Genomic DNA, 22,588 nt, shown 5'->3' with positions numbered 1-22,588 from the left:
AGGCCCGGAACTCCCATCAGATATCGATGAAACCCCAATAAAGGAAGGCACCTCCTAGTCATGAAACTGGCCATAAACAGGGAGCGTGGACAGGTGTGTATGTGTGTAGAAAACATGATCTGGATGTTGTGAATGGTTTGTGGCATGTTATGCATTGATGCTATCGTATTAGGCCACTGGGCGAGGAGCTGCCCAAACAGGTTCGGCTGGAGGCAATGGAGTCAGTTGGGACAGGTCAGGGGGACGTCAGGGAAGGTGGACGTGTCCTTTTAGATCAAGCTCGACCTTTAATTGACTTATCATGAGGGCAAGACACAAGATGGATACCGTTTACAAAATGGAGTCTGAGGGGTCGGAACGGAAACTACGATTCAGGGGTGTTAGCATACCTCGATCATGACGCAAATGCATAGGAATGATGTCCTAATCATTATTGGTTCGTCGACACCAAATTCGTCATGGTACGTTGATGTTTCGGGACACGGGTATTGGACCTCGATACCGGGACAACAGTAGGGTCAAGAATTTCAGAACCACATGTGTTCGATTTCCAAGGATTCCAAGTTGTGCTGGTCGGTGCTTCGTCGGTGGTGGTGGCGAGGGGGGTCGCGTCAGCATTTGTTTTCTTAGAGTGTCTTGATTTTCAAATGGAAATAGGAGCTGAGCTTGTCTCTTAGTTCCTTCGATGGTGTGACATCCATGGCTTCCCTGGGGGGGTTTGGTGAGTTACTGTAAGACGTTGAAGAGTTGTTTAGCGTTGGTTGCGCTGGTGTCGATTATGTTCTTGAAGAAAGTCCGCTTGATGTCTCTTATGCGCTGGTGGTATCCCTTCAGTGAGCTACGATAGTGGAGTAGGTCTTCCGTGGTTTTTCGGTTTTGCCATATTTTCTCAAGGCGTCTGCAGTAGCGCCTGCCTTCTTGCAGTTCAGTGGTGAACCAGGCTGCATTCAGGGGGTGCGGTTTTGTGGGGTGGCATAGGGGTGCAAGCTTGTCGCCGCAGCTGGAGATCCAGCGGTGAAATTCCTTGGCTGTGGAGTTGGCGTCGGTCGTGGCGCATGGTGGGTCTCAGAGGAGGGTGGTGTTAAGGGGCTCCTCTGTGATATTACTCCAGTTCCTTCGAGGCAGGCGACGGGGGGGTTTGGGTGCGGTGGGAGCGTTGATGGTGAAATGAACAGAGTGGTGATCTGTCCAGAGGGGCTGTGAAGTGTGGCTGAAATGAATGTTCGTCCCTCCTGTGAAAATTGGGTCAAGGGTGTGTCCTGCCCTGTTCGTGGGGGTGGTGACGAGCTGCTTTAGTCTGAGGTTGGAGAGGTTGTCTAAGAGGGTGATGGAGCCGGAGTCGCTGTGGTTGTCCAGGTGGAAGTTCAGATCTCAGAGTTGGATGTAGTCCATCGTGGCGATGGTGTGGGGTGCAACGAGGTCGGCGATGGTGGTTGCGGCCTGGGAGCACGGTCCGGGGAATCTGTAGGTGAGGGTTTCACGTAGCATGGTTCTGGGGTTGGTCTGGATCTGGAAGTGGAGGTGTTCTGTGTTGGAGTGGGGGTCGTTCGGGTTGGAGTGGAGAGTCGAAGGGTGGTTTTTTGTGCGATGGTGAGTCCTCCTCCACACTATTTGTGTGTTTGATGTGTGGACAAGGGTAATCCCAGATGTGAATTCCTAGTTCACTGTGCCTATGGAATAAAGCTACACCTGACTGAAAAGCCCTAATTAGGACAAAACTTGTCTTGGGTTATGCTTCAGAGTGTCATACAGTTCCTACAAATCAAGTAGGACTGTTAATCCGGATAAAATAAATGTCAGAACATGGGGACTGAGTCCACTCACATCATTAGAGTATGTTGACTCAATTCCTAGCTAGCTCACTGTGCACCATTTAGACCCCTAACCTTCCAGGGTACCTGAGGGTGTCTGCAACCTCAGAACATGACCACTCTAATTCCACAAGGAAATTGTGGAACCAGATCTACCCTTTCATTACTACTTAGGCAGACCCTCCAGGATTTCGCAATTTCTCGATTTCGCGGTTTGCCGCAAAATCGGCACTTTCGTAAAAATGCCACGATTTTTACAAAAGTGCCCGAAAATCAGCACTTTTGTAAAAATCCCACGAATTTTACAAAAGTGCCCGCGAAAAAGAAATTATGAAATATCTCTAATCTGGGCGGCCATAGTTCTTGTCCTGATGCATATCATTATCATTGGTACATACCAGGCCTCGTTTGGGGCATTGCAGCACCAGCTCTATCCTGTGATGCAGGTACCTGCCCAGTAATAGTTACATGAAGAAAGAGCTGCTCCAATACAGAGCTCCAGGTTCGTGCATCAAGTTTAACAAGGTCTAGTGGAATACCGATTGGGCCTGCAGTTTTAGCAGTATTGGAGTTTTTGATTAATTGTACTGTCTTCCCCTTAGTAATGGTTGGATATGATGTAAGTCTGGTAGAGATTTAATTGAGGCAATGACAGATGATTTGTAAAGGGACTTTATATGGACTTCCCATTATTTTCTTGATATGTACAGGTCATTGGGCTGTAGATAAGATCTAGAACCCTCTCCAACCAGGTTCCAGAATGCCCTTTCATTGTGTGTTGAGATTGCGTGCGTTAGTTTGGCACATTCATTTACATGTTTATCCTGTTTTATTCCTGTAAATCTCCTCTAGAGCATGATCTTGGAGTTTTGAATTGCTTCATCACATTTCATTGAAGGGATGTTTTAAGATGGGACGTAGAGTCATTTGGTGAATCCACTTTGCATTACCTATTTCCTGATTGTTGGACTTATGAAAAGTGATTTTCTGTGCGTTCAATAATTTTGTGATCCAGATAGTCAGAATGCTCGTTAGGATGTTTTGCTAAATTTGGATCCAGTTGTTGCTAAACATGAAATAGCACTGTGCACGTTCATGGTGGGACTTAGTGGACAGAGCTCATTGCTTACATCTGAGGCTTTGTTCTTGAGTGTGGAGTTCCGTTTGAGCTTTTTAAAAATTTCAACTGTCATACAATTATTATTTGAGGTTTTCCTTCATTCAAGTTGGTCTAGTTTTATATTTGAAGACAGTACATGCCTGCATGTTTTTACTCTTTACTGTCACAGCATGCCTGTTTCTGGCTCTGTAGGGTCCCCACGTGTTTCACTCTAGTTTGAGCTCTACAGAGGTAAAGCTTTGTCCAGACACAAGAGAGCATCCAGTATAAGTCAAGATAATACCCTCAGAACCTATACTAAAGCAAATGGAGGATTGCATTTTCAAGGGATAACAGCCTTCACCTATGGGCTGCTTCCTCTTTTCTATATCCCAGGTTGCCTATTTCAAAGCGTAATACTCTGCTAAAACAGTTTCCATTGATGTAAGGCTGAGAATGAATGATTGAGTAAAATAAAGTGCTGCAAAAATGCCGCTAAATTTCCATTTTGTGCCGCTAAATTTCCATATTTGTGCCGCTAAATTTGCTAATCCATGCCGCTATATCCTGGGGGGTCTGGATTGCTCAAAGGGAGACACATGAAATATATGAAATGGAATTTTAAACATTTATTGAAGCAATTGGATCCCGGTGTAAAAAACACAAGCTGGAATTATTAGCATAAGGAAACAAAGCATTGTAACCAGCGTTACAAGAATGATGAAAAAGATAAACAATACAAACTTTATGATGTAACGGTGATTAGATGAATATATGCGAATATATCATATTTATACTCCTATCTAATACTACCTAGACTAGCAAGAGTATAGTGGGAGTACCCTCTGTCACACCCGTTGGGACAACCCAACTCTCCATACCTGTGTAAAATGTATCAGGAAGCCAATTTGGTGAAGAACAGGCTGCCATCCTTTGCAGGATAGGGATGAGAGGCAACAGGGCTGCATCTCAGTCACAGGCAAGTGTTCTAATATAATCCGTAGAAGTGCTCCTCTGATGAATGTAACTAAGAGGTGGTTTATATGAGCAAAGCCCTGTTCCAATCGCACTGTTTCTGAGGTGCAACGCTGATGTGATTGTTTGTCTTTCTGATTCAGACTTGTCACTAACCAGACAACCAAAGCAAAGGGCAACATGCTCAGTGTCCCTTAGCCTTGGACAGAGTGTACAAATGTCATGATAAAAATGCTTATGGAGAAATGTGCTGCAAGCAGAATACTTTTTAAGTATGCTATCATGTACATGCAAAGCATGTAAAAAGTCACCATCTAAAAAGGTGTCAAGTTTAAATGTGTATTTTAAATGGAGGTGTTTATGCATGGGCCCTGTTGAACCTTAAAACAAGAGAGGACTTGGCTTAGCAGATCTCGCTCGACTGTTCCTAATGGAGCAAGGTCAAGGGTAATTGTCATATGGCTCGGTGTATTCGAAAGTGGCTTGGTGGACAAAAGAACGATGGGTTGGAATGCTACCCTAAGCAATTACCAGTGGTTACAATTTGTGCAAGCATCCTTCCATCACCTTTTATGTGGTTCATGTACTGCCTGCCGTAAGTGGCCAGTGGTATGCCCACTCATTGGTCCCTTGTTAACTGTGCCACTGGAACCAAGCTACACCGGACTGAGGAGCCCCAATTAGGGCGACCCTGCCTTGGGTTGCTTGAGTTCCATTCAGAGAGGCCCTGACTTAGCATTCCGGGCTGAACTGTTCCTATTAGAGCAGGACCAAGACTGATTTGCATAGGGCGGGGTCTATTCTAAAGTTGCATGGTAGTCAAAAGAACAATGGGTTGAAATGCTACCCCAAGAAAATTCCAGTGACTAGATTTATTGCAAGCATTCCTCCCATCACCTGTTGTGCGTTTGAAAATTATAGAGGCAGCAAGTTATGTATTTGTCCCATATTTGACAATGGACTGCTATATTTGTTTTTAATCATTTGTAGCTATCAAGTAAGGTGCAAACATTTTGCCTTTCCTATGTGTTGTAATTATTATTCAGTATGATGAAAATATTTAATGTACTTCTTTGACATCTGTATTAAAACAAATCAAAATGTAATTGTATAGTGTTTTGAAGCCTGCTGGTGACAATGTAGGACTTATAGCATAATAACCATGACCTCTGCCACAGATGTAGGCTGATTGGTGTCTGAAACATTTGAAGAACTGGAGCAGAGGTATTTTACCACCTTAGACAGTAGTAAACAGTTGCTTGACATTCAGACTTTAGGAACGTGCAGCCTCATCCGGAAATGTAGTAGCAGTTCTTGCCATTTCTGAAGTAATTTCAGAGCACAACAAAATACAACACAATAACATGACACAAAGCTAAATGACAACACAACAAAAGAAACAGGGCACAGAACAAACAAAATGCAACACAACAACTATATATGTGTGCGTGCGTGTGTGCACACACACAGATAACGTGCCATTTTGTTCCTAAATCAGCCATGCCTCGAAGCAAGAAAAAAAAATCGTTCTTAAAACATTTCTACCGGTAGTTCAGAATGAATTCGAGCGTGATGCAATTTTTAGTACAAAGTACTATCTTTCTTTTTTCAGAAAAGCTTCTCATAACCTTGGGTTTCTTCAAACACACTTTCTAAAAGGCCGTAATACATTTAGCCCCTAGAGTCTGACTTGAAGAAGAAATGTAACGTTCGAGCTGTTTGATCATGCAGGCCTGTGGAACAACACAGAACAAGAGTAAAAGAATAACCCGCTGACATTTTTGCCAAATCGTCTCCTAGGCTTGAACAAACAAAACCAAAAGCCTTTACCTTTACTTAGGATTTAGCCTAACAAAAGAAGGATGACAGACCACAAGCTAAATATACTGAAGGCAATGATATTAACTCCACTTTCTGCAATAATCCCTCGAGTATGATTATTTCACTTCATTCAGAAGGCTCTGTAACCTGCTTCTTCCGAATTAATTATGCATACAAATTTATATCGTGACTGGAATTCTCACTGGTGTTTTTCTTCCATTTGCATGTCTAAAAATGCTAAGCGTGCATCGATCGGCCAGTTGTTAGCTCTTCTTTCCTGAGAGTACATCGGCGCGTACATTTTCCAATGGTGGGTGATGTTTGAACGCTTTCCGCTGTGTGACGGGGCTAGGGGATGACGTTTGAAGCGTCTAAAAGCTGCACGGTGCAACACATTGGCCGATTCACACCGCACTGTGTGCACACAAGCTGAAGAGAGGGCTAAGGCACGAGGCCTTCTCTCGTGATTGGTCCGGTGAGGTTATCCCAAATTGCGATCAACAGTGCCGTGATGAGTGCGAAATCATGTTTGGGCACCTGATAGGGAGCGGCTGGATTGGACGAATTCTCATAGTTGCATGAAAGCCACCCTGTCGATCACTTTCCCTAAAAAGTGTTCAGGTTGTAGTGTGCTGGGTCTAGACATGTTTTCTTCAGCAGTGGGTTGGGGTAGGTTGAGCTCATTACGGACATTGCCAATGTCCAGGGAAGAGTTTAAGGTGGTTCTGCAAGATGATGTTGCAGAGGGAGACCATAGCATGTTTTTTAGGATATTGGGTGGACAGGAGTCCTCAGAAGAGCTGAACATCCACATGATTTTGAGAGATCTGAAACATTATGAGTAAGTGAAGAGAAAGAGCCGAGGGAGAGAACACCACAGCAGGGTTGGTCGTTACTTCTATGAAGAGGTCCCAGTAGTGCTTTCTGTAGGTGGTGAGAGAAAGATCTGATGCTTTGGTGACAGAATGGAATACCTGGGTATCACACAACAGTTCTGAGTGAATGATGGCCATGGTGATGGTCTCCAAGTCTTTGTGAATACAAAATCCTAATCCTAATTTACAAAATAAGGACTTGTGGAATTTATATGCGTAAAAAGTGGGGTTTTGTCCTTACAAATGCAGGGATCATTTTTGCTCACCGTCTATACTTGTCAGTTACAACTGTGGAACTGTAAACCACTCTGTGCTAGGCTACAAAGACATTAAGAACCAGTAACCAGATGTGTGTTTATATTTGTAAATGGACACAGATCAAACCTGGCCTGAATGCCCTTTACTGGCTACCGGCCAAAGAAAGGATCTACTTTAAGTTTTCTGGCCAGTCTACAAAGCTTTCTGGGAAAAATGTCCTGATTACTTGCTAAACCTAGCTTCACTCTATAACCCAACAAGGACCCACCACTCTTCAGTTGCAACCACATGTGCAGGGTCAGCTTTAGATGTTGTGGCACCCTGTGCGACAATCTTTGATGGCACCAAACAAACATTATTTTTTGTGTTGAGCTGTATAGTTTCTCAACTAAATATTACATTTATACAGGATACATTTTAGAGTATATAAAATGTATACTCAAATATCATGTAAATGAAATAAGGATTAGATGGGGAACTGACACCATCAGTCAAATATAACTTTTATTTCATAGCCTAAAACATTATACATATCTTATTTATGTAATTATTAACATTTTCTAACTTCGCCATTCCCTTGTAAATATGCCCCTAAAGTTTGGTGTGTGTGCAAATCCTGCTTTGCCGATCCCTGGTCAGTTTCACTACTCCTGCTGAAACAAGGCCAATGGTGGTACCAATGGGTGAGGCAGACTGGCCTCAAGCGTCCTGTGACCTCAGTGACACAGTCACTGTTGCTCTAGGGTGTGCTGCTTCGTAGGCCTGCCCACAAGACTGGGGGTGAACTTCAGTATGGAGTGTGGTGCAGTGGCGGTGCGTCCATTGGGGGCGCTGGGGCGTTGCCCCACTAGCCACATCCCCTAAAGTCCTGCAAGCAAATGAAGCAATTGAATTCTCAACTCCTCCACTTTCGCACAGACGCGCGGCAATCGGCAGCTGAAGGGGGTAGGGGCGGGGCTGGTGCAGCACTGAACGCCGGGGTTTGAGTGACAGTGTCAGACTGTGACTGAGAGCGGAGCTTAGTGCGCATGTTTGGGCTTGGGCTGGTCATTTTTATGTCCAGCCCGTACATACGCACTGTCAGCCACTACTATGCATTCAGTAGGAGAGCGAGGGAGGAGAGAATCCGAGAGGCCGTTGCAGACCCTTGGTCTCCTAGTGGGCGGGCTATATTGGTGCCCTAGCCAATTCTGGCGCTGCTAATGCAGCGTCTGGATTGGCTGACAGCCTGCGCAGTTTGAAGTTGTGAATCTCTGAATCCTGCTCCGGATGGACGGGCCCAGACCTGTTACTGCTCAAGAGTCCTGACCGGCCCAGGAACTGGACCAGGTAAGTTTTTTTATGTTACCCACCCAGAATTGCGAGCCACGACTGGGTGTGACTCATCTTCCACTAGTGGGCCCTCATTAAATATTCATGCCTGGTACCTGCTGGCGGTAATCCGTCCAATGTGCTGTATTCGGAGCACGTTTGTTCTCCCGCAGGCTCATCTGCCCGGAGTGGTTTGCCAAGATTATTAGCAGCATACTAACCGACCCCGAAGGAGAGGCCTGATTCCCGAAGAGCCCCGACGCATTAGCCCCTTCTCCCGCCCAGCTTTTCATAAAACATGCCGCCAAACCTGGAGCTCCGAATAAACTTCCAGACTGAGCGATCAGCTAGATACCTGTAGGCTGTTGTATGCCAAACCTCCCTCAGAGAGATATGATCAAACAGGAAGCTAGCGATATCTCTTGACTTCATTCAGGGAAAATAGGAAACTTGTAGGTTAGAAGGCAAGTGTATAAAAGTAGAGATTTGTTTATACAACGGCCTATTCTGGTACTTAACCTGTTTGTTTACTATTATTTTTGCTGTTTTTACACTTTTGCAAACTCGCTGTACTGAGCTGTGGCTGCGGAATTCTACCCTTAAAATGCCATTGTGCTGATTGGATAGATGCGATTTTCTTTTTTCCACCGCACTAGCAACTTCAGAAATTGCTTGGAATAGGGGCGTGGCTTGGATGGCAAGGAGGCAGCAGACCTAAGTCCGGAGCTCCCGACCCCCAAGTCAAAAGAACGGCGAGCAGGAGAAGTGAAACGCTAGGAAACGTGACAACGGACACAAGGAGAGGTGCATGAACACAAGGGGCACCGCCAGAAGTGTTTCAAGTCGGCCGCGTCCATCGAAGAAGCGAGGATAAGAGAAAAGAAAGCGGGCTGGAAAAGAAGAAAGGGGAGCGCAAGATGGCGGAGAGATCGTAGAGAGGAAAGACCGAGACGCAAGACTACCAAGCCACCAAGTAAGAGCGCCCGAAGACCGGAAGCACAGAAGCCCAAGCCCCCGTTTAAGGGGAAAAAAAAAGACCCTACTCCCTGGCGTTTGGCCCCGCATGCAAGGTATCGAGCGACTATAACCTCCAAGACGAGGAAGACAACACACGGCGGCCATCTTGGGAGAGGAGTGAAGCTAGGGGGCAGCCATCTTAGTTAAACTACAAAGGCGAGCTCGTACACCCGAGCGAAATACAGACTCACTCAGGTACTGCTACTGAGGGCGTTAGTGAAAGGAAATTGCAGGTCGAGGAACGAGGCTGGCAAGGAGGCAGCAAACCTGAAACTGGGGAGCGCAAGAGGTCCTAGAGAAGCGGAAACTGAATAGCACAAAGCAGCAATACCTCCCAAGTAAGAGCGCCCTAAGCAAGAAGCGCCGCCAGCGATAGGCAAGCCGCCGATGCACAGTAGGAACAACGCTAACCTAACTAGAGACTAGAGACGAACAAACAAGTACACGGTACCCACCTGGAGGAGGCACAGAAGCAGGGGGGCGGCCATCTTAGGGAAGGCACAGAAGCAGGCACGCGGCCATCTTGGAGAAGCAACGGCACGGCGCGGAAGAGACGTGCCTCCGTGAGTAGAGACAGCAGCAAAGCGCAATCCAGCCCAGTGCAAGCTGCCGACCAGAACTAGCTCACACCACGTATCCTCCGTACCCACCCCTGAAGCGAGTAAGCGGACCACGAGAGAGGGTGGCCATCTTAAAAAAACAGTGGACAGAAGCGGGCAGGCAGCAGTTTGGAACAACAGCGGGCACGAAGCAAGGTGCAAAAAGGTGCAAAAAGGAACGGCCAAATAGACGTACGCCAAGATAAGTAAACCGACCGGTGCACGCCTCAAGCGCAAAAAGCAGCAGACCGAACCGAGGCAGGGGAGGAAGAACTGCGGTAGCCCGCAAGCCGCACAACAACAAGCCAGAGGTAGGCACCCCCCAGCAAGCAGCTAACCAATCGACAGCCCCCAGTAGAAGCAGCAGGGCGGCAAGAAACAGAGACCGAGAGAGCGCAAAGAAGGCAAGACGCAGGGGGAGGCTGGCGGAGTCTAGGACCAAAACTAGAGTGGTCAAGTGGCCACCCAGATTCAGGGACAGCTCCCTAACAACAACAACAATCCTGAGCAACAAAGAAGAAAAGGGACCAAAAAGGGCCGCCTCAAAACAACAACTAACAGAAGGGAGACCCCAGACACTCCAGGTCAGAAGAGGTTTCGACGCCATGGCGGGGAGAGAGGGCAAACAAGTCACAAACGACCTGAAAAAAAGCAAGAACGAAACCCCTGCCTCACCGGCCAAGGAGCGTGGCAGTCAAGGCGACGGAACTATCACACTTGACACACTTCTGAGGAAGATAACGGAAGGAAACGAGCTAGCAAAAGCCACAAAAAAGACAGTGGACAGTATCCAGATGGAACTGATAGCAATCAGAGCAGAGCAAAGCAAAGCCAACGGCAGAATCGATGAGGCGGAGAAAAGGATAAGCCAGCTGGAGGACCGCGTTAATGTGACCCACAAAGACCTGGGCTTGGTGATAAAGAGAACCACAGCACTACAAAAAGCCATGGCGGAGCAAGAGGAAAGAAGCCGCAAAGGAAATATAAGACTCTTGGGAGTGCCCGAGGAGGAAGAAGACACACCAGGGGCATGCGCCCTAATGCTGGAAACCTTACTCCCCAAACTTACTGGACTCAGCTTTGACAGACCGCTCGAAATGGTCAAAGCCTACCGCATACCAGCCAGGAAACAAGCGAACAGTAACTCTCCCAGACCAATAATATGCAAGCCGTTAAGAGACAATCACGCAGACGCGATCTTCACAGTGGCCAGGAAAGGCCGCCCAATGTTGATAAACGGGAAGAAGGTAACAATCACCCAAGATTTTTCCAGGCTAACAGTTGAAGTGAGGAAAGGCTTCCTAGCCCAGAGAGAGCACCTGCGCAAAAAGAACATTACTTTCACCTTTGCAGGCCCTTCCAAAATGCGAATAACAGACAGGCACGGGAGCAGAATCTTTGATGACCCCAACGACCTACACAGATACCTGCAAGGCCCAGCCCCAGAAGAAATGGAGCTACCAAGCCCAGGAGCAATGCGAAGAGCATCCTCAGACGAAACGAATGGAGAGGAGGAATGATGAAGGCGCAAAACGTACACGTATGGAACTCGAACATAAACTAACTTGACTACCTCAGACAAACGCATACAATCAACCGCATCTACCTCAGCATCGCCGCCACAACTACGGGAAGGAAGGAGAGGAAGAACAACAACAGCCATATCCTTTTTATTTTTGTATAAAGTCCTTGATCTCTCCCTCCTCTATAGACGGACTTTTTCTGGCGTATGCACAACTCAGCAATAGAGACTATGAAAGGACTTGGGGGGGGGGGGGGGAGTGCGAGGACCCTTGCTGTCGCACACCCGATTTTCTACCGGCGGAGGGAGGGTGGGAGGGGGGCGGACAGGGGGGTAGGGTGGGACAGGTGGACAGGACGGCAGATGATACAGCAGGCAATTGTGTAACCAAAAATTCCCTTTTTCTTTCTCATTTTTCTTTTTCCATTCCCCACTATATCCTTTCCTCACCTTTCATCCCATACCGTACATCCCAACCCCCAGGGGGGGGTCACAAGGCACACCACGAAACATGGACATACAGGCCAGCACCAAAACGTAAGAAAAAAAGAAATACCAGCGATAGCACGGCACCACCGTGACAGACCCAACAAAAGCTAGCCTGACCACGAACCTGCAGGTGGTATCCATGAACGTTAAAGGCCTGAACCACCCGGTCAAACGCAGGAAAATACTAGAACACCTGGCCAAACTAAAGGGGGACATCTACACACTGCAAGAGACCAAACTCTCAGAGGAAGAAGCAAAGCTACTCAAAGCAAGATGGATAGGGGAAGTACTCTGCTCGCCGGCAAAAGGGAAGAAACGAGGAGTAATAACCATCCTGAGCAAGAGGGCCAACCTAACGATACAAAAAACAAACGCAGACGAAGACGGACGCATGCTAATAACAAGCGTCCAGAAAGGCAGCGACCGAATACACGTAGCCAACATCTACGGACCAAACTCTGAAGATAAACAATTCTGGCAAGAAGTAGACAGCAAACTATCCGACTTACCGCACGAAGACCTCCTGCTCGTAGCAGGAGACATGAACAAGACGATGGATCAGGCAACGGACAGGCACCCAAACAGACCAAGCCATGACTCACACAACAACAATACCCTGAAAGATCTGTGCATCAAACAACACCTAGCAGACCCATGGAGGCTACAACACCCAACGGCGCGCGAGTACACGTTCTACTCACACCCACACAACTCCTACAGTAGGATTGACTATATACTTATGTCCAACACACACACGCACCTAATAGAAGAAATGGAGATAGCTCCAATAACCATCTCAGACCATGCTCACATATCACTCACTCTGAGCGGCAAACACAACGAAAACCCAACGAGAAGATGGAGACTAAACGACGACATCCTGCAGAACAGAGAAAACGTGAAAGAAATTGATGAAGCAATCAAAGACTACCTCAAACACAATGATAATGGCGAAGTAGGGAAGGGCACCATATGGGACGCCCTCAAAGCGACACAAAGGGGTAAATTGATCAACATCAAATCAAGGATGAACAGAAGCAGAAACAAAAAAATCTCCGAAATAGAGGAGGAGATAAAAGCACTAGAGAGAGGTCATTGCGCAAACATAACAGACAAGAACACACTCACCTTGCTCACAAAGAAGAAATACGAACTGAACAAGATTTTAAGCGAGAGAGCAGGCTCCTGGCTAACAAAATTCAAATCCGTGAACTTGTGCGCAGCCAACAAAGCAGGGAAACAACTGGCATCCTACCTAAAGGCAAAACAAAGGCAGCACACAATTGCAGCGATAACAGACAAAACGAACAAGTCCCAAACAACAAACAAAGGAATACTAGAAGTCTTCAGACAGTTCTACCAAGAACTATATTCCGAGGATAAGAACCTGAGCAAAGACGCAGGACTCACTCTTCTCAATGACACCAATCTGCCAGAACTCAGAGAGGAAGAGAGAGTGTCGCTCGGAGCCGATATAACAGAAAAAGAAATTGAAGCAGCAATCAGCCAGCTAAAACAGAACAAAGCGCCAGGACCAGATGGATACTCCACCATGTTCTACAAAACCTTCGGCCACCACATAAAAACGCTACTGGCAGAAACATACTCGGCCTGCATACAGAACGGCAAGATGACGGAGTCCATGAGCGAAGCAAACATCACAATAATCCCCAAGGAGGGGAAAGATCCACAGTACCCTCAGAACTACAGACCCATCTCGCTAATAAACGTCGACTGCAAAGTCTACGCAAAGATACTAGCCAATAGACAAAACAAATTTCTACCAGACATCATTCACAGCTCACAAGTGGGATACATCAAAAGCAGGCTATCGCAAGACAATACAAGGCTACTATGCCATCTGATCAATCACACAACACAAAGCTGCTAACAGGCTGTCATGATAGCGCTAGACGCAGAGAAAGCCTTCGACAGAGTCTCCTGGCCGTTCCTAAGGAACTGCATGGGAAGATTCGGCCTGGGGGAGAAATACATAGCAATGGTGATGGCCCTCTACAACAAACCAAAAGCAAAAATAGTGGTGAACGGAAGTACATCCGAAACGCTCACACTAGGAAGAGGCACCAGACAAGGATGCCCCCTCTCTCCCGGCCTCTTCCTGCTGGCACTAGAACCCCTACTAGCTAGAATTGGAGACAATACGGAAATTACGGGCGTCAAGGTCAAAGAGAAGACAGTTAAACTAGCGGCGTACGCGGATGACATCCTAATCACAACCACAAACCCATCCCCGTCAATAAAAGCGCTCATGGACACTATAGGAGAGTACGCGGAAGCCTCAGGGTACAAACTCAACAAAGACAAATCGGAGTGCAAACCAATGAACGTCCACACCACAAGAGAGGTCCTCGGGGAATCCGGCCTGGCATGGCAGACAAAACCACTCAAATACCTAGGACTGCACTTTGGGAGAGACCTATCATCCACGCTTCAGCACAATGAGGACCTAACGCTGAAAAAAATTAAAGAAAGACTAGAACTATGGTCGCCAAAATACATAAGCTGGTGGGAAAGGATAGAAACTATCAAAATGATGATAACGCCGGCAATAAACTACACGTTAACCATGCTACCACTCCTGATGACAGAAGCCTTCCACAAGAAACTAGACAAACTTATTAACATCTTCCTATGGAGAAACAAAAAACCCAGAATCAGCCTACACAAACTGAGACTAACCAAGGACCTTGGGGGCCTCAACCTGGCAAATTTCAAAACATACCAAACAGCCTGCCTGGCAAGGCAAGGTACAGCCTGGGTAGACGACACCCAAACATACAAACCAGTCTGGCTAGAGGTAGAGAAAGACATCCTGGGAGGCCTCAACCCAATAGCTCTTCTAACAGCAAACAGACACCCCCAAAGATCTAACCCAATACTGAAACACACGAGGGAAGCGCTGATGAAAATAGACAGACGCATGATGCAGAGTTTGAAAGGCACAGCATGGGAATCTATCTGGTTCAATACAAAAGTAACTTACCAAGGGGCAACAATGCACAACGACATATGGATCGAGAAAGGAATTAGTCTCCCCAAACAGATGGAAACCAAGCAGGAACCGTTGACATTCCAAAACATACAGCAAATACACGGTCTCCCAAACCAAGAGCTCTACAACTTCCTCAAGATCAAGACAGCCATAACGAGAGCAAACCTACACAGAGAGGAACCAAGCATCATCAAATATATGCAGACCCTCAACTCAGCAGGCCACCAAACTGCAAAGATCTACAAGCTCCTGAGCCCCTCTACACTGTCGCAAAACAAGAAAATAACAAACACATGGGAAACACTCCTAGGCAGGCAACTAAATGAAAAAGAACGGGCAAAAATGTGGGGGTCAGCGACAACAAACAAAGTCACCCCACAACTAGCGCAGACCAAATTCTGGCTCCTCCATAGAGCCTACTGGACACCGTCCAAGCTCCACAAGGTCGGCATTGCAGAATCGGGTAACTGCTGGAACTGCCAAAAAGAGGAAGGAACACTCGAGCACCTCATTTTCAAATGCGTGAAAGTCAAGAAGTTCTGGACACAGATCAACACCTTCATAAACGACATGCTCAAAGCAGACCTAACAATCAGCTTTGTAAGCCTAGCAACAGAACACCTGACCGCAAACCTAAACAGCAGAGAAGAGAGAGACCTACTAGACCTGCTCCTCACAGCGGCCCTAAAAATAATCCTGACAAACTGGAAGAACACGGCCAAAGCGAACTTTAAAACGTGGATTAATTGGGTCACCTTCCTGAGAGGAGCAGACAACATAACAGGCAATTTCTCTAAGGAGCACAACGCCAAAATACACATGTGGGGCCCACTCGACGAGCATCTGAGGAAAACCCAGCAACTATAACCACGAGTGAGGCACCCTACAACCCACCCCCCCCTCCTCTTCTCTCTCTCTCTCCTTCTTCTTCTTTCACTCTCCCCCCCCCCTCTCACCTGGGGGAAACCAAAGGGAAAAGCGCGCATTCACAAATGGACTGTATATATAAAAAAACTGCCAATGTATATTCCACTTATATTTTTTTTATCAATAAAAAAATTTACTAAATAAAAAAAAAAAAGAAATTGCTTGGAATATATTTTACGCTATTAGCGTATCTTTCCCTGCTGTTTTTCCACCGGCGAGTCGGAAAGATCTGACATTTAGAGAAGAGGGAGTACGGGGCGAGAAAAATGGAGAGGGGGACTGGGCACGGGTAAAATAAAGGAGATAATGGGAGGAAGAGATGAGGTGGGATTATTTTGGAAAAATTAGAAATGTTCAGATATCGGGAAGCTAAATAAGAAGCCATAATATGTTGCTTTTATAGCGTCACTCTGCCATTGTTTGGTCCTCGAGGCAATGACTGCTATCATAAGGGTGCATTTCTGCTAAAGACAGGCAATATTGCTTGCACTCACAAGGGGAAGAAAGGATGAAGAGCTCTTTGGGAGAAGGAGGGGAGTAGGAAGGTAATACTTATGAAGAAGAAGGAGGGAACGATAGGGGGAAGACATGGCAGGAGGCACAGAGAGAGACAGAGCTGGGAAAAAGATAAGGCGGCGGAGGAGCATGGGGCACAGGGGAAGTGCAGGAGAATTAAGTGTAGATACAAGGGGGGTCGGGGGCAGATAAAGGGCACTGGAATAAGGGAAGTGACTCAGAAACCTCGAGAATTAGAAAAGGGAGGAAAATGGGGCAGGGGAAGGGCATCAAGAAAGGAGCTGACGAGGTGGCACCTAGTTGTGCAAAAATGAATGAAACGGACAGAGATGGGCGAGACAAAGGGAGACATGCAAGGAAATGGTGGGGAATAAAGGAAAGCAATTGGAAGGAGAAAAGCTAAAGGAGGAGCGAGCTGGGAAGAGATGAGTAGAGGGAGGCAAGGGCCATGGGGCGGATACAGGAGGGCAGTGACGAGAAAGACATTAATCTAAAGGGACAGAAAATTCACCAGAGTTCATTACACTTGGATGTAGCACCATTACTAAAGATGATTCATACTTGTATGTGGTAAAACACTGATTTTGTGTTGAAAAACGTTAACATTCTTATGTAATAATAACAACCCATTTTTTTTCGAAGGCTGGACCTGGAAAAATTGCAACTTTTTATGGTGTTACACACAGAGCATGCCTTTACCACATAGAATTAAAAAACTGGTTAAATATGCCCTCGATCATCCATTTGCCTCCTACCCACTATCATCAACTTTCCCATGCCACAGAGAGAGCTTACTGTACACTTGGCTTTTTCCTCATGGCATTTTTCCATTACACACATTTTTCCCGAAGGGATTGAGCTTTCGGAATTGGGAACACGACAACAAAAAATCCTGTCCATTTTAATATCTTTCACGATTTTACACCTCTTTTGTGAGAGACATATCCACAACAGTATGTGCTCAGCACTACTTTTTTTTTAATCTAGTGGACTTTTGTTTATTTATGTAGGTCTCAACACCACTGTTTTTCATTTCCTAAAATGGTATCCCTTTTTCTATTTGTATGCCCACTTTTTGTAGACTTTAATAATAAGAAATGAAATCCCTGCCCTGTACAGAAAACCCTGCAGTTGTATTCACTGAGCCGGGAACATTTCCTGCAAAGTTGAGAGACCAACTGGGCTGAAAACCTCAGGCTGGTAACACGTCTCTTCAAACAAAAACAGACTAGTTTGGATTTGGGCGGGAAGGCGGGAAAGGCAAAAATGGAGCCTGTCTGAATACAGACAGCAGCTAGCAGGTCTGTGCCTGCCCCAACGCACATAACAGTACACTTACTAATTAACAAAGGAAGTGTCTTCTCAGGCATCAAACTCCTCTGTCTGCTGATGGCCCAACAGGGTGAATTGCCTTTCTCTGTTAATGTCACTCAGTCTGTGGCCTAACATCCATGCGTTCTTCGGTTAGAAGAGTTGCAACTGCTATAAAAGTAGCTGGTGTCATTTTTTAGGTAAACAATGTATATGCCATGCACAGGCTGTAGCTATGCAGAAGCAGAATATGCTTTTTTGTCCTTTACTTTCTATTTATGTTTACATTTTATGTGTATAGGTCTGGTGCCAGCAGCCGTGGTAATTCCAGCTCCAATAGCGTATATTAATGTTATTCATGTTAATGTGCTCTTTATTCTATCTAGTGCTTTTGAAAAAAAAGCAGAATAAATACTTTTGTAAAATAAGTAAACTTTTACAGCTTTGTGGCTCTTAATGCAGACGAACAGTTCAATTGCTTTATTAATCTTGCTTTGTCAAATTTGCTTGAAAATTCACCATTTGCCTGCTCTTTTAAAAAAATATTCTCAGGGGGGACATCCCCTCCGAACACCCATAAGGTTGTTCGGACATTCTCGCCGCTGTGCACTCCACCACAAATTTTACGCCTCACCACTTCTAGATGTCACCAGCCGCCACTGGTGTGGTGGACAGGCCTTCAAGGTGCTGAGACACCAGGGCTTCTGAGGTCTAGCTGGGCTTTCTAATGTCTAGCATGGGAGTGTACTCCCTTGGGACCGTGGTCTGGTGAACTGTTCATGAAGGCTGACCCTAGCTCCTCAGTTCCAAATTCTGTAGCACTAGCCATAGTGTCACATCCTCTCCCCCACTGAACACCATACTGTCTCACTGAGAGAAACCTTCACTACCTTCAACTACAACCCAATTGTGCCCAGCTATAAACACCTGGATGCGACTAAATTCAAATTATGCATTAGATAAGAGTAATTTGCTGTCTAAAATATAAAAAAATTAAAAAAGGAAATACCCTGGAAAAATCAATCCCTCATAAGGAATGCAAGATTAAGTAAAGCATGTGAAACGTAAGCAGAACAATATGGTTACCTTCAATGAGTGTTTTTACCAGAAAAGTTAAGGCCATGACTACAGGGCCCGGAAGGACAAGAAAACGAAAGTTGTGCTTCACTGGGGCAAACTTTGTAAGGTGGGGCTACTGTGTTTGGGGGTGAATAAAACCAATCTGGCCACTTTGCAGGGTGGCTGGGCTTCTCCGGTCATCAGCGGCGGGGCTCTCTCCCTCGGGAGAGCCTCGCTGGGGGGCGGAACTACTCCTCTCCACAGGGCAGGATCGCGGGGTGGCCTCCCGTCCGCTTCCTGCCTGGCCCACAGTACTTCCGGGTCGCGGCTGCGGCAGCCAATGGCAGCGCGTCCCTGGGTGTGGAGGCGGACACAGCGCCTCACAGAGGATCCCCGGGCCGGCAGTGGTGATTTTAGCACAAAATGAGGGGTGAGCACCCTCGAAACCCACAATAAAAGTAGAAACGGGGTGGGCACCCTTTAAGGCACCAAAAGTCGGCAAATGAGCGGGGTAGGCATCCGCGCCGCAACAACCACCCTCACGGGGGAATCCCTGGCCAGGGGTTTCCCTCTCCAAGGATGCACACAGAGGGCAGGTACAGCGCTCCCTGGGCGCTGGAAGGGGCAACCAGACCCTGGAAGGTTTAAAGGCCCAGCACAAGGTTTCCAGGGCCACGAAAAGCCTTTAGAAAGTCAGCGGGGCAAAGGCAGGGCCCGGGGCCAGCTACCAGAGCCCTCGAGGCTGGGAGGCAGTCCCCAGTGGCGGTCCTCCTGGTGCCCAGCAGCAGCAGGCCCCCCTCAGATTAGGATCAGGAGAAGAATATTTACATGGGGTCACAGCCCTTTCTTATACCCAGAAATCCTTTGTCTGTGTCTGCAGGGTGGGGGGAAACCAGTTGCAGCTGGTTTTGGAGCACTCTGATGTGCTCAGCCCCTCTTCTCATTCACTGGCTAGGCTAGGGTCATCAGTCGCACCACAGGGGGCGGAGCCAGCATTGTGTGGGGAAAGCCCAGCCCTATACAGGTCCCAGGTGCACTCCTCCCTCACATCACTCATGCAGATCTCTCCACTCACCACCGGGGCAGGCCCATCCTGACTCCTGGAGCCAGGCTCACCAGCCAGCTGCAGCCAATCACAAGCCAGACAGCCAATTCACATAATTTATACAGACAGGCCAACTTCTAGAAGTGGCACTTCCACACTAGACACAATCATGCTGCACACATCATCTAGCAGCATTTAATCACACGAGTCCGCACATACCAACCTCGAGCTTGCACTCCCCATGCATCAGGAACTACCAGGGACACATACATTCCCCCATGCATTCCTATGGGAGGGCAGGCCAACCTCACTACACGCACGCCCTTTACCCTGGGACACAGTGGTAAAGTGCGCAGAAGCCAAAAATCACTAACACCAAGTCACATATCAAAAGCAAAAAGTTTAGGGGTGAACCTACCAGAAGGGCCAAGTCCAACAGGATCACATTAAATATTTATCACTCCGTCATCAACTAGGTATTGCAGTACCTACAGGAATGGTACACTTCCCCACCCAGGGAAAACAATACTGTTCAAAGAAAGACAAGTAAACGAAAGTAGTGCTTCACTGGGGCAAACTTTGTAAAGTGGGGCTACTGTGTTTGGGGGTGAATAAAAACAATCTGGCCACTTTGTGACTGCTCTGTCATGCTTTATTTAGTTATTTATTTCTCTTCCTCCCAAGGCTGCACTTTGGAACAGAAAAATGTCTGAAAAAGACATTTCCAGCAAAAGTGTTTCTTTCTTTTTTGGATCTATTGTACAGGGGAACAACTGAAAGAAAGTAGAGGAAACACAGGGTAAGAGACGTTTATTGAAGTCAGGGTTTTCAGCAAGTGAGGAGCAGTTAGAGAGCCAGATAGAGAGGGATAAAGATTACCAGGAAGAAAGAGGGGGGCCGGTGACAGTGGCAGATCAAGAGAAGTGGAATGGTTAGTAGTCTTCCGAATCGCTCAGTCATGCCAGCAGGTTTTTTAAGGTAAGATTAGTGATCAAAGTGTCCACTAACCATTCCACAGACTTAGTAGTGTTTAATTCAGTCTCATATTTTCAGAAATGAAGCATTTTCAATTCTGATTATTCACAATGAAATCGTTATTTATCTGATACTACTAACAAGCATTAGCAAACTCATTAACTCTGCCTTGTTTTAGCTATATGTTCATTGTCGCATGATATGCTCGGATGCTGTAGCAGAAAACTCAAGAAAAAGGCACTCAAATACCAAATGTTCAAATGGTACACCATGCGGAAAAAAGGATTTAAGTTAATGTTTTAACCCACGCCCTTAACTGCATAGATCGCACCTCTCGGACACGAAGCAGGTGAGGAATGGCAGATTAATCAAAGCTGTGCCTGTTGAGTAATAGGAAACACAGAATAAGTGTACCTGGATACAACTGGGGAGCCTCATAGTTAGCAAAGTTAAGAAAACATGCATTCTCCAATGCCTGGGCCAGGACCCGCCAATGCAGTGATATCGCTGAGAGCGGGTCAGGCAAAGTCATTGCAAACCTTTAATGCTCATTTGAAAGGTGCTTAGAACACAGAACCTGTGATATTACGGTGGCTAAGCACACAAGGGTGTTTCATCCGGCATCTCAAGAGTAAACAGTCTGCGAAACATCCACTTCACAGGGGAAAAAAGGAAGGAAAGTAGAGAGAACAGAGGTTAAGAGACGTTTATTGAAGTCACGGTTTTGAGCAAGTGAGGAGCAGCGAGAGAGAGACAGGAAGAGAGGGACAAAGAAAAGATCTGACATTAGCAGAGAAGGAGAAGTGGACTCTTCGACCACTAATCTTACCTTAATAAACCTGCTGGGCACCTAGGGATCTCACGCGCAACAGAAGCAGGCTGCACGATAGGCCAAGCAGCCCTTGCCTAGACACTGACTCCTCCTCCGCTCTCGAATTCCACAGCTCTCTGACTCAGCACGACTTTCACTGCCGTGGCGCAGGTTCGGGACGGTAATGTTTGCAGGACAGTCATTGGTAGCGCTTTCTCACGCAACCAGATTGACGGCCCTGGGACCCAAACAAGCTAGTTTGCATCCTCAGGTGGTGCTAGTATTGCATCCTCAATTGGTGCATGCAGTGCGGTTGCACTTACACACACTGCTCAATCAGGGCCAGTCATGCTGCACGCTTCGTTGTCCATTCACTCAGTGCTGGCTGCCAATGATGATAGTGTTGTGGTGATGCCAACACTGCTGAGGCGTCGCCCCAGCTTAACAAATGCACTCAATGGGCTAATAAATGCCCAAAAAGTAGCTGCCCGCAATCTGGATTTTTTTCTTGCACAAATGGAAAAAATGTCACTCATTTGTGTGGGAAATAGCCCATTCTAGCAACACTGCACATGTGCAGGCATAAGTGCAACTCATGATCTGTTTAACACTGTTATCTCTCTTTTATTTGTACGAAGATTAGCATTGTGGAAAAGAAAGAGGGACAACAGTGTTCAACAGGGCAGGCTTTGCGGAAATGCGACCGGCGACAATTTTGAAGCACAAATGGTGCCCCCTGACCTTGGCACACTGTGCAGTGACACCGCTTGCACCGCCTCTTCAACATTGAAGGAGAGCGGAATACCCTAATCCAGCAAAATTACAAAAGTGGTAATTTGACCATAGGGGCATGGTGCATGAGGTAAGATAGGTATTACATTAAGACTATCAATGACCACTCATGAACAGCAGGTCTTCTATTGTGCTGAAATGCAATACCAAATGGTGTGATATAGGTAAGCATGTATATGAATGTGGTATTGATATAATGCAAACCTAACCAAAAGGAGCGGAGTGATGTACACTGTCAAAAGCAAAGACACAGTTGACATGGGTGGGTCCAGAGGTAAAAGAGGTGGATGAATGGACCAAGTTGGAGCTACAAGTACCAATAAGTTTTGAAAAATTAGATCTGTGTCAGTGATAGATGAAGC

At 46.6% G+C, this 22,588-nt stretch overlaps 1 long non-coding RNA gene across 1 annotated transcript in view; it reads right to left on the bottom strand.

Moving 5' to 3' along the window:
• Positions 1–21,552, bottom strand: part of LOC144761824 (uncharacterized) — an 89,934-nt gene extending 68,382 nt beyond the window's left edge. Inside the window, exon 1 of the long non-coding RNA XR_013595907.1 lies at positions 21,453–21,552. This is a non-coding gene — a long non-coding RNA (uncharacterized LOC144761824). The remainder of the gene's footprint in view (positions 1–21,452) is intronic.
• Positions 21,553–22,588: the final 1,036 nt, after the last annotated feature.

The sequence above is a fragment of the Lissotriton helveticus genome, chromosome 6 (assembly GCF_964261635.1).
Source record: "Lissotriton helveticus chromosome 6, aLisHel1.1, whole genome shotgun sequence".
NCBI classification, from domain to species: Eukaryota; Metazoa; Chordata; class Amphibia; order Caudata; family Salamandridae; genus Lissotriton; species Lissotriton helveticus.
The sequence above is the reverse complement of the archived record's forward strand: the minus strand, read 5'-3'. Positions and strand labels throughout refer to the sequence as shown.